Source organism: Cupressus sempervirens, chromosome 9 (genome assembly GCF_028749045.1).
Source record: "Cupressus sempervirens isolate cs-2001-9-10 chromosome 9, ASM2874904v1, whole genome shotgun sequence".
Classification (NCBI taxonomy): Eukaryota; Viridiplantae; Streptophyta; class Pinopsida; order Cupressales; family Cupressaceae; genus Cupressus; species Cupressus sempervirens.
The window spans coordinates 800558502-800578508 of NC_143126.1; positions in this window are offsets into that span (position 1 = coordinate 800558502).

A 20007-nucleotide genomic window follows, 5' to 3' on the forward strand; every position below is an offset into this window, starting at 1 on the left:
TAATGTTATAAAACCTTGTTAATGATTCCAACAAATTAGTATGGTTTGGGAAGTTGTATTCCATACTATATGTCCTGGTAAAGGCATAGGATTAGTAGATTGAAGGCATTATATGGATTCCATCAGCATTGTATGGATTTGGCAGTTGAAATGAAATTAAAACTCCATTTTTTAGCATTTAGCATTAGATTTTTGGTTTGGATTGGTTTCTCATTGATGTTTTGATTTTTGAATCCATTGAAATGATAGATAACCCTTTTCTAGTGCATTAAGGCAAGTAGAAGATCATTTAGCCAAAAGTGTTGATTGCAAGCAACTTTTGCAACAATTTGTGTAAGTTTTTTGTATTTAGAGAGCATTTCTTCATTCCATGGATGTAGGGATCTAATTCCCATGGAATGAACCTATATTATGACATAAATAAACATTCTAACAATTATTGGGTAGGATTTTCAATGAATGGAGGCTTCTAGTGGGTTTTTGGTTTGTTGGAGTTCTTTCTGGTAAGGAACATATCAGTTAGTTTTAAACCTAATACAAGGAGACGCAAGATAGGGACAAGTCTAAGGATGAGCTAAATCCTATATTCAGCAAAGCTAAATCTTAGTTTAGGCCAACATTAACAAAGTCATCAGGACTCACTTCACTTTAGGCTCTGCAAGGCCAAGGCGAGAAAATCTAAGGAATTAATCTAGTTAACTTGATACTTTCTCTTTCAAGATTATTCCCTATAGTGGAAATGGTCAATATTCTTCTATAATTTTCTCATAATTTTTTTTATCATAGTAGCTAACTACAACCAAAAATTAGATGCAAATAAGTGATGACCAACCATTAAGTTCTTAATAAATTAAATGGTAAATTGATTTGTTGTTGTGAATGTTTTGCTATTAAGTGAATCATCAGTGTATTCTTGAACTTTTAAATGGACCAGTGTCTTATCCAATGGGATATTGAATCAAAGATTAGTAGATTTGGACCCTTTTAATCAACTTGTGATTAAAAATGTCAACAATAAACTCTAGGTTTCATTCTAGTTCTCATCCTTTTCACAAACCCTAAACCTTATCCATTACAAAAAGTAATTACCTAATTCTTTAAATTAGCAAAATCAATAAGAGATATACAACTATTTAAATTGCATCAAAATGAATGAAATTTGCTCATTAGTCCCAAGATTATGGGTATATAAGAAAGCAGACAAAACTCAAAGATAATGATAACCAAGAAAAACCCTTCTTATCCAAATCTTAATACTATTAATAGAAAATCATGATATAACACAAAGAAAAACTATAGGTGCCAAATGTTCACTTTTTGTATTTTAGTATGCAAATAATTGAACTCATTCATATAACTATAGAACATATGGACAAACTACAAAATATCATATGACACATGAGAAAAATTTGTAGACAACCAACCTCTACTCTTCATCTTGGAAATCCATATATAGGATTGCAACAAGCTACAAATGCGAGGAGGACACATGTCAAATTATTAATGGATACAAGAACTTTGGGATATGGGAACAAAAAGATCTTCCAAAATATCAATCAGAAAAAGATAAGTAGTTGAGCTAGTAAGAGAACATTCATACTAGCCTTTGATTTTTCTCCTCCTTGGCCTTCTCTAACCTATATGCAAAATATCTCAACTACTTCCTATTGGTAGAGCTTTAATATCTCCTATTTTGTCCCAGACATAAATTTCCCTTTTTGTGGGCCACTCTATAGTCTTCACCTCTTGCAAATCCTGAGTAGCTTTGGTCCACCTAGCATCCATGACTACTTTTGATTCAACAATAAATTTATTTAAATCTATTTATGCCTTAAACAGGGAATTAATTAGTTTATTATATGGGATATTAGAAGTGTCTTCAAAAATTCACACTCTAGCCTCTTGAGTCAAAATGATATCAAAAGAATTAGATGACTCTTGTCAATCTATTACTATGCCAGCAACATCCAAAATTGATGGTATGTAGAGTTGTATTCCCTAAGATAAGACTTTCAACTTTCCTTGTATAGTTTGTAATTTTTCTGATGAATAAACCCATCAATTCTTTTACTATTTCCAAGAATTCCTTTACTATAATTATTTTATTAGGAAACTATGCCTTTTTAGCCATGAGTACAATTAACCTCTCTAGAAATTGAATATATGGCCCCTAAAGATTAAATTTGGGTGATAGCCAAGAAAGTGTCTCATTGCAAAATTGCTCGGCATTTTGTAAAGAAACATAAGAACTATGAGCCTACTATGACATATTTTTCAACACTTCAATTCTATGGCTCATCATATTCTTAAGGAAAATTGTCCTTATATTACCTCCCTATTGAGTAGATTGAGCATCAATGCTCATCCTTCTAGGTTCTAATGCCTCCTCTTCTCCCAATTTCTCTATTTGTATCAGTGCCTTAGCTATATCCCTAGCTAGTTGTTGTTGATCTTCAAACTTCTCCCTCTGTTCTGTAGCAACTACATGCTCTTCCTATGTGAGTTTCTCTTTGAGAGATGCAACTTCATTCTCTAATGCTTTGATTTTGGCCTCAAGCTCCACAATATTTTCTTTGTATACATGGCTACTTCTAAGATCATCTTCATAAACTTTCCTCACATCTATGTAATCATGTATGGATTTTGACAATCTAGTCTCCATATTCTCTACCTTGGCTTCATTCATAAATGAAAATTATTTCAATGCCTTGGAAACCTCTATGCTAGAGGTGCTCTGTAGAGTCCATACAATCATGTTACCTTGTTTAGTGCTCTGTACATCCATTAACTTTGTCTTATTAGAGGAAGGATCCATACTCTAGACTGCCAGAGATTTGGTGTCAATGTTAAATACCAGTTCATCTCTGCAATCCATCTACACCAAATGGCTCATATGAAATGGAATTCTCTTGCATCCTTATTTGATCAACCATAAATGCTTGTTCCAAGTCCCATCTAGGCACCAATAGCATGCCATTATGCTATACCAGATCCCTAGCCTCCTCTAGTGTCATTAATTCACTCTTAAGATCATAGGCCTCTAGCTTCTCCACTAGTTCTAGCTTTCACTCATCAGATTCTTGTGGTTTCATTTTTAATACTAGCTCACTCTATTTTATCTTATACAAGAAATTCTTGAATTTAGTGGATTTTATGAATTCATCATCCTCAAGTTACTATTGGGATTGGGTAGTTCTATCACCTAGCCTTGTTGCTACTAATTTCAAATTTGTGAGTGTACTCTCAACTGCATTTACTTTTTTTTGGAGATAATTTTGTCTTAAGCTAGAAAAATATTGACTATTCATAGGAAGGATCTGTAGTGTCCTTTGTTTCACCTCAGTAGGGATGTGGACAATCTTTTGTCTCTTATTTCCCTTATTCACCCATGATGCTTCAAGTACATCATCTTCTTCTACTTCAAGGATTACAATAGGCTCAAGGCTATCAAGGCACACCCTATGTTCTTCTCCTAGTGGTCCCTTAGGCATCTTAGGCATGATCTCAGAATGTTCAATGACCATCTTCCTAATCCTTTGAGGATAGGTAATATCCATGTAGAATCCCAAGAATTAGTGATCTATTCTTTTCAATTCTCTCTCCACCCTTAGAACATCATCTAGATTAGCTAGCTTGTCTGCTATCTCACACTCTACAACTATATTTGGAATGACATCCTCATGGGGTTGGTGCTAGGTAGTACATTATTTATCATCTATTTAAGAGTGATCCTCATCCAATTATTAGGGTCATACATTCTATAGGGGCCAATAGACAAATTACAGTGGTGAAGAAAAGAATGGATTTGATCCAAGGCCTCTTTCCCAATTGTAAAATCCCCAATCCTAAAAAATCTACATAAGAATGTTCCCCTATGGAATTTATGTCCCAAGTACTTCATATTGACCATAAATAGTTTCCATATAAATTCAATTATACCTAACCTAGGAGGGATAAACTTTGGTAGTATATGGGGTGGTCTAGGACAACCATAGACTCTCATTAAAGAAAAAGTTGGAAATAAAAAAATGTCTCTCCAACTGTGGTCAAGTCATTTTCCCTTACAAATTAGGGTTGGTCTCAAAAGGCCTTTTAAAATATCAAGAGCCCTAAATTATCTTGGACCTAACATCTTCATAATTGCAGCACTAAAATTACTGAAAAATGAGATAGAATAAAAATATGATAATTGTTATCCCATACCCATGTCCATAGCTACATTGGTAGGTCTCCATTTGCATCAGAAGTGTGATCAATAAAGTCAGAGCTTATATATCCTACATTCTTGTAGAGGATCAGGTGTATCAATAGTGAATAATAATGGATAGTGAGATCTTTTAACTCCCCACTCCGAGCCTTGGCAATATTTTCTTTTGTCACCTCTAGAATGTAGTTGACATAATCATACTCCCCACCATGGTAGGAGTCCTATACATTTCTTTCCATTATAAATTTTTCTCTATAGATCATATTAGTCCCATGTTTACCAACCTTCTAGAAAACATAAACTATCTTTACAAAATAGTTCTTAAATTTGTCTAGTGGCATCATCTTTTCCACTTTCTTAGGGTAATCATCCACTTCCTTCAAATCCATGGGAATATGCTATAGCATAGATTTTCCAGTATAGGCCTTGATGTTTGCTTCAAATTTCCTCTATAAATCCTTTAAATCTATAGGCTAATCCATAACTCCATCCAGTCCAAAGGCCTCAATGAATGATTCTTAGTCTAGAGTGCAGAGGATGGTTCCATATTTCCTATGGAAGGATTTTGTGGCTATAATTATTGCATCAAAACAAAGCCTTCATCAAATCTACATCTACAAAGACTTCTAGAAATATTAGCTTGGCAAGATTCTTCTTCCACAAGTTACACACATGAATTTTCTTCTCCCTGTTATAATAGAAATATTTGAAAAGCTCTAAACTAGTAACACTAGGGCATACAACATCTCTACAGAGGGCATATGGATCAATGAAAGCTTGGTCATCTACAACATTGGCATTGGAAGAACATGTTAATGCTTCATTCATTCTTTAGTAAATCTATTTGATTTCTTCTACCTATTTTTTCCTCCCTTAGGGGTTGAAGGCTTTGTAGCTACGATGTCTAATGCTTGAATTTCTTCCACTTCTTTGTCAGACATCTTAACACTATGTTAGCAAACACAAGATATGGAAACTATTCTAGAAGCTCTAAAATAATAATCTCTATTGCACTGGAAGCTCTAAAAATGCTCAAATTCTCTCTCTCTCTCTCTCTCTCTCTCTCTCTCTCTCTCTCTCTCTCTCTCTCTCTCTCTCTCTCTCTCTCTCTCTCTCTCTACAAATGGTGAACTATAATTGTAAAGTAGGAATTTTTTTAAAAATTAATGTATGCAAATCAAAATTCACTTTGCATTAATTTTGAACATGCTTGAAACTCATTCTGTCAACTCAGGGGAGTGTCACCATTACTATCTAGCAATGTACTTTTTATACTATACTTAAATCTTATTGGTTGAGAAGTTCATTGTCATTTCTAGCTCAAAAAAGTGATTAACACTTTAATGTCAAAATAGGTCCTATAATTCTATGACCGTGACTAATGAAAAGACCTCTTATATTATCTTACAACTGAAAAATTAGTCTCTTAATTTTACAAAAACCCTTGAAAAAACCTTGTCGACTAGTCAGGCATAATAGAAAAACCCTTTTACAATCCTAAAATTCCTTCATTGTCATGGCATCTATACTAACCTTATCTTCTTCCATGATCTCTTGACAAATAGCTTCATAGCATCTTAGCTTGACCTTTCTTAGCATATGATCTTACGATCATGGTTACTTGTATTATCTTGCGATATCTCCAATTATCTTTCAAACTTCTACAATCTCACAATAATCAATTAATACTTTGCATTGTAGCATCATAGGCTTTACAATTTTCAGGTGTGATCTTACAACCATGACTTCATCATAGCATCAGATGCATCTTTTATTACCTTGAGATCTTACAGTGAGCCATTTATCATAAGGTCAGAGATGCCACATGCCACACAAAATAAATATAAAATTCCCTTTTGGTCCCACTAATCTTGATTAAGCATATATCTAGTATTTGTACCTCTATTTTGTCCAATCTAAAACTAGACACCTATCTGATAGTACACCATCACCTTTGCTTGTCTTTAATATCTTTACAATCTTATGACCATAAGTACCCCATAGCATTAGAAGATCCCAATATTTCCTTCATGATCCTATGATGTCCACTACTTCATAATATCATAGCATCTTATTTCATTATTCCCAATGCCATGATGACCTCCTTTGCCATAACATCAAATATAGCCAAAATATAATCCATTTAAACTATGATGTGATCATACAACACAAAGGAAATCATGTAATCAGTAAGATGAAATTTAATGTGGACAATACCATGACAACTCCTTTGTCTCAATATTGTAACATTGAAAACACTTCCTCCCGATGCTTTTCTAACCCACTTATTGTAACATCATAGAAGATAATGTATACAAAAAAATGAAAAGTTTCTTAGTTTTAAAATGTATGGTTAGGGTTTAAACTATGATTCCTTGAAGATTTTACAATGCAGGATGAAATTAAAACCCTAGGGCACTGAACCTCACACTTGGGATAGCAATGAAAGATAATTGGATCAAGGAAAAACATGCTAGGGTTTCCTTTGTAGATGAAAAAAAAATATACAACCATAACAATCAATTCAATATTTTCAACATAATTTTAAAAATTAAGCCTAGTGAAAATAGGAGCTATCATAGTGGTTGTAGGTGCATGAAATACATGCTTGTGGTGTAGTAGCTAGAGATCTATCCATTGAAGAGGGGTATTTTATGGTAAATAGAATATACATATACCTTGGACATGGTGAATCAACTTTTAGTTGGTTAATAGTGGCTTGGAAGGTCACACATTGAGAAAACCCTAGATTTGAGAGTTTGTAAGAGGCCAAATTGGGGGTTTCTTATTTTCAAAAGTTGGGAAGTTAAATTTATTTGATTTTCCTTTTATTGGGATCATTTTGGAGGACCAACATGAGAAGATGTCAAAAGGAGAAGATTAGGGGATCCCTTAGAGGGTCACTAATTCTAAACTTTCAAATTCTTAGAATTTTAGACCAACAACCATATGTCAAACTTAGTATAGATTATTTTGGACCAACAACCATATCCCTAAACTAGGCACCCCTCAAAAGGAGAAGATTAGGGGATCCCTTAGAGGGTCACTAATTCTAAACTTTCAAATCTTTTGAAGGAAAAAATGGTAGAGAATAGGAGGATAAGAGAAACCCTTGAACAAGAAAGAAGGGAAAAGATTAAGTAGGATAAGTAAATAAAAGCCTTGATTGGTAGATTGACCATACAAGAAAAGAAAGGAAAAAGAAGATGACTTTGAAGAGAGGGAAGAAGAATATGTTCCTTTAAGAGAAGAGGCATAGTTAGATCTTGAGGAAGATAAGATGGCTAGGTTTGTTAAAGCCATAAGGAGTGGAGATGCAAAAGGAAGATCAAACTTACCTTTGTATGCAGGTAAGATGGATGATGAAGAGCTCATTGATTGGTTCAGTGCTATAGAGAACTACTTTGAGTTTGAGAACATAGAGGACAAAGAGAAAGTAAGGATTTCTAAGACTAGACTAAAAGGGCATGTCTTACTTTGGTGGGATTGTATACAAGTAGAGAGATGGAAGAAAATTAGACCACAAATCACTTCCTGGTATATTATGATGGACAAAATGAAGGAAATTTTTTTACCTAGTGACTACAAGGTGTACAAGTACAGGAAAATTCAAAGCCTTAGGCAAAGAGTCTTGGATGTACAAGGGTACATTGAAGAATTCCATAAGTTGGATGTTAGAGTGGGTCATGATGAGAATGTAGAAGAGAAGATGGCAAGATACTTAAGGGTTCTTAGATTCAACATCCAAGATGAATTAAGTCTTACAACCCCTAGATCTATTGAGGAATGTTACAAATTGGCCATAAGGGTTGAAGATAAGTTAAAGAGAAGAGAGAAGAATATTGGTGGTAGAGGATATGCAAACAAAGGTAAAGGAGGAAAATCTACTGATGAGAAGGAACAATCTAATGAGGATAAAAGAAAGAATGATGATTCAAGACAAAGAAAAAGTGGCAGATCTGGTTATGGTAGAGGTAGAGTTGCATTCACTAGTAAGTGCTTTAATTGTGGAGTCATTGGGCATCAGTATTTTAGGTGTCCTAAGAAAGAGGCTAATCACAAAAAGGCAGAGAACAAAGTTCACCTAGCACAAGGAGGGGAAGAAGAATGGGAAGACAAAGGAAAGGCTATAGAAATTGGACCATATGAGGAAGGAGAATCCTTGATGGTGAGAAGAATGTAGTAGCAAAAGAATGCTCCAATATCCATCTTTAAGATAAATTGTGTATGTCATAGTAAGGTTTATAAAATGATCATTCATTCTAGATCATTTGATAATTTGGTTTCTTATGAGATGGTAATCAAACTAAAATTGCAAAAGTTTCCCATTGAGAGACCATATAAGGCTTCATGGGTAAGTGATGAGAAAAATATTTTTGTTAGAGAGCAAGCATTTGTTTATTTTTCAATAGGATCATTGTTGGGACTTTTTTTAGTGCTCCCCTTGGGATTCATGACAAGGGCTTAACAACCTCCTATGTACTATAAGTTGAGTGGTTGTATCAAGCATTGATAGATCGGTATTTTGGTGCAACAACAACCCTACTATAATAAGTGGTATCAAAGCTTGGTCATAGGTTCAAATCCTCAAACCCTTGAGTAACATTGAGGAGGAGATTGTTTGAAGTTTGGTCATTTCTTCCTTTGGATTCATGACAAGGGCTTAATCACCTCCTATGTATGAAAACCCCACTCTAAAAATCATATGTTGATAGATTTCTTTGTGATGTGATTCCTACAACATGCTATCATATTATTCTTGGAAGGCCATGGAAAGCCTCCAGGGATACTATACATCATAGATTGGAAAATGTGTATCTTGTGCATAAGGATGGTCTAAAATTTTTCCTTAATCCTTTACCAAGTGATAATGATGATGGTGGAAGGATTTTATGTGTTGGTGACAAAAAGTATATCACCTTAGAAGATCAAACAACAAGTGGTGCTCATCTAAAACACAAGACATCCTTGGTAATGATGAAGAGTCATGTTGTTGATCATAAAAGTTATGATTTGTAGTAGATGGTGTGCAAAAGGAGGATACTAATTGGTTCCTTTTGGTGTCCTATGGTGACAATAAAAAAAGGTAATGATGGAATGTCCATAAGGGGAAAAGATACGGGTCTTTTGGATCATCAAATGAGAGAGTAAGGATAGATTAATAGGGGAAGTGATAAATCTCCTAAATCTGATGTTTTTATTTGTTCTAACATTTTGAATGCAAGAAGTACATGTGGCACAAGTGGAGGATTTTTAAATAATAGTTACTAACATCCATCTAGGAGAATGGGTGTCTTGAAGAAAACTCTCCTTCACTCTTATAACAAGAGTCATTTTTGAGGTGGGGTGTATGGTGTAGGAGCAACTAGGAAAACATCGAGGCAGACCTTGGATACAAGAAAAAAAAAGGATCTATGGTATCCTTGAAGGCTGATTTGAATGTATTGAAGCATATAATGACAATATGTAATGAATAATTTAATATAAGCATGAAAATTTATAAAGATCTTGATAAAGGATTTAGCCATAAAAAAGATGTAAGGGTGGCCAATAGTGTTAGGATAAACCACAGACAGAAATAAAAACTACATGCAAATATAACAAAAAAAAATAAAAAATAGATCACACAAAAATGAACACAAGGCACCAAGATTTAATGTGGTTCACCCAATCCCTAGGCTACTTCCACCAAATAGAAAGTCCAATCTTATTACAATCCAGTGACTACAACCTGATTACAATCCGTAATTCCTTACAACTCAATACTACCACAAGAAGCAATTTCACATCACAACATAATGAAAATACCCAACCCTAAACCCTTTTATGCAAGTATTAAACTGCTTTAGGGTTATAACATGTTGGCCATAAATTAGCCATAACTTTAGTGGTGAATCTATGAATAGTACCAAAAAAAAAAGTTTCAGGGTGATGCCCCAAACCCCACTAATTATGAAGTATGCACAGTACTTTCCTGATCAGTCACCACAATCTAACAATCTCCCACTTGGGGACTGATTAAGCTCCACACTAAACAACAATCTCCCACTTGGAGACTGATCCTATAGCAATACTACTACCACATGGGGCTCCCATTGGATCAAACCAACCTAGACTCTGTTGTTCTTTTATTTATGGTCAGTTTAGAATACCAACTGAAGCTGAAGAGGAGTTCAACTTATCCCTTGTTACAACCTTTGTCAACATATCTACTGGATTTTCATTTGTATGTATCTTCTCTATCTTTAACTGTCCATTCTCCAAAACTAACCGAATGAAATGGTATTGCAACTAGATGTGTTTACTCTTAGAATGTAGAGCTGAATTCTTTGCAAGATGAATGGCACTCTGACTATCTGTGAATAAATAATTATCCTTCTGAGCATGTCCCAATTATTCCAAGAAGAACTGAAGCCATATCATTTCCTTGGCTGCCTCTATAACAGCAACATACTCTGCCTCTATAGTTGATAGAGAATTAATCTTTTGTAACCTAGAAACCCAGCTCATGGCTGCCCCACGAATAGTAAAGACATAACCTATAGTACTCCACCTGGTATCAATATCCCCTACCAAATTTGAGTCAACATAGCCTTGTAAATCTGTAGTAAAGCCCCCAAAGTGTAAACACTTATTGGATGTTCCTCTCAAATATATGAGAATCCACTTGACAACATTCCAATGCTCAAATCCTGGACGACTCATATACCTACTAACGACTCCCACTGCATGTGCAATATCTGGCCTAGTGCATACCATAGCATACATCAAGCTTCCTACACCTAAAGAATAGGGTACCTTGGATATCTTATCCTCCTCTTCATGTGTCTTAGGGAACATCTCCTTAATCAATTTCAAATGACTAGGTAAAGGTGTGCTGACAGCTTTAGCATTCTCCATAGAGAAATGTTGCAACACCTTCTCAACATAATCAGCCTAAGATAGCATCAATGTTCTGTTCTTCCTATCTCTACAAATCTTCATACCAAGGATTTGTTTTGCTGCCCCCAAATCCTTCATAGAAAATGCATGTGCTAACTGGCATTTTAGCCCCTTAATATGATCCATGTTAGACCCAGCTACAAGCATATCATCAACTTATAAACATAAAATAATGTAGCTATCATCATCCAACCTCTTAAAATAAACACAATAATCTGAATAACACCTATATAACCATACTCATGCATAAACCTGTCAAATTTTAGATACCATTGTTGATGTGCTTGCTTCAAGCCATATAAACTTTTCTTCAATTTGCACACTAAGTTCTCCTTACCTTTGACCTTAAATCTCTGTGGTTGATCCATATATATTTCTTCATCCAAATCACCATGAAGAAAGGCTTTTTTAACATCCAACTACTCTAAATGCAAATCTTCAGTAGCCACAAGACTTAAAATAGTACATATAGAAGTCATTTTCACAACAGGAGAAAATATCTCATCAAAATCAATTCCCTTTTTCTGTGCAAATCCTTTTACAACTAACCTTGCCTTAAATCTTTCTTACCTCATTCCTCTTCTTTCAACCTGTAAACCGACTTATTCTGTGAAGCCTTTTTACCTGCAAGAAAATTGCACAAATCCCATGTCTTATTCTTTAGCAAAGAGTCCATTTCCTCTTTCATTGCAGACTCCACTGAATCTTAGTATCCACCTGCACAACTTCATCATAACTTTCAGGTTCACCAGCATCAGTAAGTAAAATAGAATACAAAGAGGGAGAAAATCTTTGTTGAGGTCTAATTTTCATTGTTGACTATCTAACATTCACTGGTGTGTGTGGTATTTGTTGTTGTAGTTATTGTACATCATGAGGAATGGCTGGAACATCAAATTTTGGAGTATCATCCAACACTACATAATCATCTTCTTCCTTCTCATGTTGCTGCAACAGATCTTTGTACAACACTTTCTCATTGAATATGACATCCCCGCTTCTTATAATTTTATAATTTTCAAAATCCCAAAGCCTATAACCAAATTAATTAATGCTATATCCAACAAAGACAAATTTCTTTGATTTATCTTCTAGCTTGGTTCTATTTTCAGAGTCTATATGAGAAAAAGCTTCACAACCAAAGGTCTTGAGAAAAGAGTAACTCACCTTCTAACAAGTCCATTCTTCCTCTGGAATACCACAACCCAAAGGAGTAGAGGGACCTCTATTAATCAAATATACTGCAATATTGATAGCCTCTACACACATGTGTAAGGGCAACCTAGCAGCAACCTCATGCTCCTTGCACGCTCCATTATAGTCCTGTTCATGCGTTCAGCCACTCCATTTTCCTGTGGAGTCCTTGCAATAGTTTTTTGTCTACGAATACCATTAGAGGAGAAATAATCTTCAAATTCATGATTTCAATACTCACCACCATTATCAAATCTTAGACATTTTAATTTCTTACTAGTCTCATTTTCAACTAAGCATTTCCATTTCTTAAAAGTTTGAAATACATCAGATTTTTCTCTAAGGAAATAAACCCATAATTTTCTAGTTGCGTTATCAATAAATGTAACATAATAATGAGAGCCACCATGGGAAGATACCTAAGCTGGTCCCCATACATCTGTATGCACAAGCTCTAATTTCTTCTTTTTGTTTTCTTTCCCAATCTTTACAAAACTCACTCTCTTTTTTTTTTCATACACACAACTTTCACAAAAATCCATATTAACACATTTTAGACCTGGTAAAACTTTCTTTAAATGAATTACTTTCATACCTTTCTCACTCACATGCCCAAGTCTGTTGTGCCACAGTGTTGTATCGGAATCTACAATAGTTATTTGTTCTCTCTACTCAACTGCAGCAATTGTTCCTGAACATTCATTTTTCTCTAAAATAATCAAAGTAGAAGGAACAATATGACCTGTACAAAGATATAAGGTGCCGACTTTCACACCTTTTGCTACTACAAGGGAACCTTTTGAAATCTTCCAATTTTTATCATTAAAAGTAACTACACAACCCTCATCACCGAGTTGCCCTGCTGAAATTAAATTCTTACTTAGCCTTGGAACATGTCTTACCTCTTGTAGTAGCCAATGATTACCATTCTACAACTTAATCTTATTCCCCAAATAAAAAAGCCCAAAATCCCCTTGGACATAATCAATGAAATAACCTCTATGAGGTATAGCATGAAATGAAGCACCAGAATCTAAAATCCCATGAATCGTCAACACTTTCTAAAGATAGAAGCAAAGCATCCTCTTCGAATTTGTTACTTACCACATTTTCCTCCTTGTCTCCATTTGATTTATCTCCTTCATTTTTCTTGTTATTCGAGCAATATTTCTTTTGATGACCTAGTTTCCCATAGTACCAGCAATCATTTGGTCCTCTTGTGAGACCTCTTCCCCTCTAACTTTCCTCTTGATTTTCCATGATTTCCAGAGTTACTTCCTCTCTCAGTCATTCTACCCCGGCTTTGTGCATTCAAAGAACTTCCTATTGTAGATCCACCTAAGGATTTCCTATGAGTTTCCTCACTTAGAACAACACTGATCACATCATAATATTTTAGGGTAGTAGATCCAGGAACAGAATTACTCACCGCCATTACAAAGCCATTCTAGCTTTTAGGAAAAGAACAAAAAATCAAGAGAGCCGTAATTTCTTCATCAAAATTGATACCCACAAAAGATAATTGACTAGTAATAGTATTAAACTCATTTAAATGATCTACAATAGATCCACCTTCTACCATTTTCATATTAAATAAATGCTTCATGAGAAATACCTTTTTTGAAGTGGAGGGCTTTTCATATAGTTTTGCTAGGGTTTTCATCAAGTATTTTGTCGTCTTTGCTTTTGTAATATTGAATGCCACCAATGGTGCTAAGCATAACTGAATGCTTCCAAGTGCCTTTCTGTCCACAAGATCCCATTCAACATCTGACATAGTTCCCTGATTCTTGGCTTTGCCTTCCAATGGCTTCCATAAATCCTTCTAATACAGATAATCTTCAATTTGCATCTTCCATAACTAGAAGTTCTGCCCATTAAACTTGTGAACCCAAAGCTTACCCTCATCTGCCATCACTCCCACTCAACTGTGAGACTCCCACTTAATCGTGAGACTTTCCTGCAAAGGATAACTAAAAGACAACCTCACTCTGATACCACTTGTTAGGATAAACCATAGACATAAATAAAAACTACATGAAAACATAACCAATAACAAAAAATAATAGATCACACAGAAATGAACACAAGGCACCAAGATTTAACGTGGTTCACCCAATCCCTAGGCTACATCCACCAAATAGAAAGTCCAATCTTATTACAATCCGTAATCCCTTACAGCTCAATACTGCTGCAAGAAGCAATTTCGCATCACAACATAATAAAAATACCCAACCCTAAACCCTTTTATACAAGTATTAAACTGCTTTAGGGTTATAACATGTCGGCCATAAATTAGCCATAAATTTAGTGGTGAATCTACAAATGACGAATCTACGAATAGTACCAAATTTTTTTTTTCAATGAACCCCACTAATTATGAAGTATGTATAGTACTTTCCTGATCAATCACCACAATCTAACAAATAGTGCCAACAAGAGATCTAGAATGGTTAGAGGGATCAAATAGTTCTTAGGGGGTATTAGAATAAGTTCTAAGTAGTAGAAACCAATAAAGTATGAGTTAAAACATTTTAAATAAGGTTTTAATTTCAAATTTAGGATCCTAATGGCTATATCCTAAATTAGGAGGGAAAATGTGTTTTAATGTTTTAAAACCTTGTTAATGATTCAAACCAAATTAATATGGTTTAAGAAGTTTTATTTCATCCTATATAGCTTGGTAAGGGCATAACATGAACAGATTGAAGGCATTTTATGGATTTCATGAGCATTGTACAAATTTGGCAATTGGAATGAAATAAATACTCCATTTTTGAGCATTTTGCGTTATAGATTTTATTTGGATTGGTTTCTCATTTATTTTTTATTTTTTCAATCCATTGAAATGATATCTAACCCTTTTTTGGTGCATTAAGGAAAGTAGAATATCATTTATCCAAAAGTGTTGATTGCAAACAACTTTTGCAATAATTTGTGCAAGTTTTGGGAATTTAAAGCGAATTTCTTCGTTAAATGGATAAAGGAATATGATTTTAATGGAATGAACCTATATTATGATGTAAATAAATATTCTAACAATGATTAAGTAGGAGTTTGCATGAATGGAGGCTTCTAATGTGTTTTTGGTGGCTATTGTACACAAAATGCATGGTTGGGGTGTAGTAGCCAAAGATCTATCAATTGGAGAGGGGTATTTTATGGTTGATATCATCCACATATACCTTGGACATAGTGATTCAACCTTTAGTTGGTTTATATTGGCTTGGGAGGTCATACATTGAGAAAGCCCTAGATTTGAGGGTTTGTAAGAGGCCAAATTGAGGGTTTCTTATTTGTAGAGGTTGGGAAATCAAATTTATTTGATTTTCATTTGATTGAGATCGTTTTGGAGGATTTTTGAAATCCTAAAGCTTTGGAAGTATGGGAAGCATATACCTACTTTGTAAAATCACCCTATTTTATGCCTAAAAAGGGTACCTAGTTTGGGGATCTGGTTGTTGGTCCAAAACAACCTCTATTGATCTTGACATATGTTGAAAAAGGCCAAAATGGGTATCTAATTTTTTTTTTTTTTTGAGGAGTCCTTTCAAAAAGTTGGGAGAAAACTTCAAATCTTTCTTGGTAAAAAACTAGTTGGGGACAATTAGATGTACTAGGCAATTTTGAGGAATTCGGGTGCTAGGATTGGGTTGGGGGTTTGAGACTAGTCAAAACCTCTTGAATCCATCTTAGATAAGTTAAATGCATCCACCATAGCTATTGGGAGTGTGTAGGGAGTGGATAGTTTTTTTTTGTGGGTGTGGGGAACATAACCTTTCCCTTGCACATTTTCACTTTTGTGAACTTTTTTGGGCCATATCACACTTGTCCATTGCATCAAGGAGAATATAATAGAAGAGAAGTGATAGGAAAGAAACACAAAAAAATCCAAGATGAATCTTGGAGGGAGTTGGTATGGATGAGAACTAGAATGAAACTAATGATATTATCTAATTGCTCATATTTTTATTAGCATATATTGACATGTTGTGTTGCCATCAATTCCAGAGAGGGAGTTTGTTGGAAACAATTATCCAATTTTATATTGTCATTGATGTTTACACAAATGCTAGTATTAACCAAGCAATATAGAGTTTTCAACACTAACCTTATATATCTTAGTATTAAGAAAGCATTTGGGTAATGAAGACTTTCTAGTATTAACCAAGCAGTTAGTTAATGAAAATATTCATGCTTGCATCATTGACCAATTAGTCAGGCATAAAAGGAGTGTAGTATTGAACAAGTGATCAGCATTGAAGGAGTCACATTGTCAACTGAATGTTCATTTCTAGTGTTGACTGAGTCACAATAGAATGTAATTGTCAAATATTTTATTAATTGAGGCCAACTATTTAGATGTTTATTGATATTTTGGAAGGGTATTCAAGCCAAATTTTCCTAGCTTATGATATATAAGAAAGTTCAAGTTTAGAAGACAAGAAGTAAGAAGTGAAATATGAAAAATATGGATATGTGAGTGAAGGCAAAAGGAAGAGCATGAAAGTTTGGAAGAAAAAATACAAACAACATATGATCAGGAAGGATTCAAAGGTGAAGCCAGAATAGAGATCTAAATCTAGAAAGAAAGTTGCTTCATAAATTAGGTTAAAATTGTTATTGATCTCTAACCAGTGTAGTAGTAAAGAAATATCATAACAATGTTGACTTAAAAATCACTTTTGTAAATCCTCTAACAAGGTGACATTTCAAGATATAAGTATTTGAAGACCTCTAACTAGGCTACTCCTAATAGGGTGATTCAAATCCTCTAATAGGGTCATACTTAACAATATATTTTTTAACCTTAAATAGGGTTGGCTCCTAACATGGTTTACTTAAGAAGAGTGAAAATTATTATGACTAGTTACAAGATGGTTTTTCCCAATTTGGATTTCCACTTTAAATCTTGGTGTCATATGTGTTCATGTTATTTTCTCACTCTTTATATTTCTACAACTAAGTTACAAAAGGATAAAATTGATTAATTAATCAAAAAATCTGTTTGTTAACTGAGTATCTATAATATTATCATGTTAACCAAGCTACTAAGTATTGCATGATTAATGGAAATTTCAATTGACGTCTAAGGGATAAGGTTTTGTTTTTGTAGTAACTCATTCATCCCCCCTATCAATTACTCTCTTACATTTCCAATAGTTTTTCATCTTCTGTCATTCTCATTTCATCAAACTTACCTCTCAAAATTTCTTATTTGGTTGTCAAGACATTATCATCTCCTCAATAGATGGTCATCAGTTCATCCCAAATTATTGCATTCCTTTACGGTTTGCAATTTTCATAAAAAGAGTTACCCTAGAAAAACCATAGTCTCATTATTTGTATCCTTGTTACCATTAGAAATCCTCCTTATTTTAAAATACCTTTGAAATTTTTAAGGTGCAACCATGCGACCAAGTGATTGCATAGTCATTACATGGTTAAACTCTTAACATTTTTATGGTGCAACTATACATAATAGTTAAAAATCTCAATGTTTACTTAGTCGTATTGGTTTGCTAAAAAAGGATTTTTTAGATAGAAAATGAGTGAACAAGTTAAGAATGTTAGTTGCATGGTTGTATACTTAAATCTAAGGTTAAACTTTAAGAAGGGACCATGGAAAAGGAGGCTATAGCTTAGTCATAACCCTTGTAGTAGTTCAAATATCTTACACATAGAGGCATCTAAGGAGACTTGTAGATTATAACAACAAAATAATGATGCAATTGTGCAAACAAGGTTAAAGAACCTAAAATTCAAAAGGTCAAGATAATAAAGTGACTTGGCGACTAGCTATGATTGCATGGTCGAAGGCCTAAAGAAATAATGTTCTAAGATAGAAATGTCTATGTGAAAATATCAATGAAAATAACTAATGTGTTTAATCATAGGGTCACAAAGCTTATAAGGTAAAATAATGTATGAGTTGTGACTGGGTGACATAGTTAAGATTTTGTGAAGCATTTGTTTTATCATGTAGTCGCATTGTTTGAAGACATGAAGAAAACTAAAGCTACAACCTGGTGAAGCTATTAAGTAAGATACATGAAATTCTTGGTCATGTAGTCACATGGTTAAGTGGTCAAAAGTAAAGTGAAGCTATAACCTAGTGAATTCCAAGATCGCACAGTCACATATCTAAATGATGTAGTTAAATAAAAGATTGTAAACTAGCAAAAAGGTTTATAAATTTTGAAGGATCCTTTGATCACATGATTGCAACATTAAAAAGGGTAGTCAAAGTATATGCATAAGAATTTTAGTCTCATTTTTGTACAATTAAAACCTTAAGTTATAAAGAAAGTGTTGACTATGTGAAACAATTAAGGGCTTGTTTTAATACTCAATGATTGCATGGTCACACATCTAAATAAATAAAAGGAAATGAAGGCAACTACCAAGTGATCAATAAAAAATAAAATGTTTCTCATGATCATGAGCCTTAAGTGTTAAAGTTAGATTTAAGCAATGATCATGCGACACAATCAAGGGTTGTCAAGATTTGTGTGGTCTCTTAGTAGCATAGTTAAGAGCATGAAGTAGAAAGAAAGTTGAAAAGAAGTGATAAGGAATTTGAAAAATGTTTTCTTGGTTGTAAGGATAAGGCATTAAAAATAAATATATACCACAATGCAATGACCAAGAGATTTGCACAGTCATAAATAGAAAAATAGAATGGAAGATAAGGCTTTCAAAGTTGTGAATAGCCAAGCAATTTGTAGTATTCACATGGTTGCAACATGAGAGCTTAATGCTAAAATGACTATTGAACATTCATGATTACCAAAAAAATATAGGTACTATCTAAAAAACCATAGAAAGAATTTTGAAAGTTGGTAGTACAAGCATCATAAACCTCGACTGTGACACCTTTTGGACATTTTTAGAATTCTCATGCATGTTGACTTAAAGAAACTATTAATGTTATTCTTTTTCTCAATTTCTATTAAAAAGGTGATGTAATGAATTTATAATTACAACATTCACAAAACTTTAAAGCCTAAAGAGAATTGAGTATCAAGTTGTTTTTTAGAGTTTTCAGTTGCAGAAGAAGTGCTTGGAGGATTTGAATTCAAAGACAATGGTGTAGGAAGAAGGAAAGATGATTTATCAAGTTAGCATAAAAGAAGTTGCTCAGGGTTCTGAGAAATCAAATACTGAGTTGGCTAGCTTATATACTGAGGAGTGGGTCTATTTCTTATTAGGATCATCACATGCTCAGATAGTAAACTCACATATTTTTAAAGATACATATAGTTTTTGTAGGGATGCCACCGTGCCAAAAACTAATCTAAATGAGTTATTCTAGTACTTTTTATAACAACAAGTTTGAGAAACCATCAATGGAACACAAACCTAGCAATGCTAATCATGCCATAGGTAATTATAGATGTAGACCTAGTGAAAAAACTAATAAAGTCCTACAATCCTACCACTCATGGATTCCACAAGAAGGATATGATTTACTTTGAAAATTGGATAAAGAAACCTTCATTAATTTTTTAAACCTGGGATGACCAATGAAAAATCCCATTGAACTAGAGAAGATGAATGAGACATTCAAGAATTAGAGGAGTATCTTCAGTAGGAAGGTTATGCAAAGACATATCCCCAAGTCCAAGAAGGAGAAGGGAAAGCTACCAAAGAATGTAAGATAT